Source organism: Penaeus monodon, chromosome 29, assembly GCF_015228065.2.
Source record: "Penaeus monodon isolate SGIC_2016 chromosome 29, NSTDA_Pmon_1, whole genome shotgun sequence".
Taxonomy (NCBI): Eukaryota; Metazoa; Arthropoda; class Malacostraca; order Decapoda; family Penaeidae; genus Penaeus; species Penaeus monodon.
Genome location: NC_051414.1, coordinates 10,391,499 through 10,391,768, shown reverse-complemented (window position 1 = coordinate 10,391,768; position 270 = coordinate 10,391,499).

Sequence of the window (270 nt, the reverse complement as noted above, 5' to 3'; positions counted from 1 at the left end):
ATGTAAATGAATTGTCCTTTAAGTTTTAATCTTATTCATCTTCTTTATCGATATATTCATGTATCAGATTAATGATGAAAAGAATTAGGTGATTATATGAGCGAGTATGTCTGGTTATTAATTTCTACATAATTTCTACAATAAATAAATAAAAAATTATGAGTAGCTTAGTGCACTCATTTTTCAATGTAGTCTTGTTAGTGATCAAATAGAAAGATATAGCTCTGCAAAATGTATTTTAATGATTCACTAAAGTTATTTTGGCAGAAA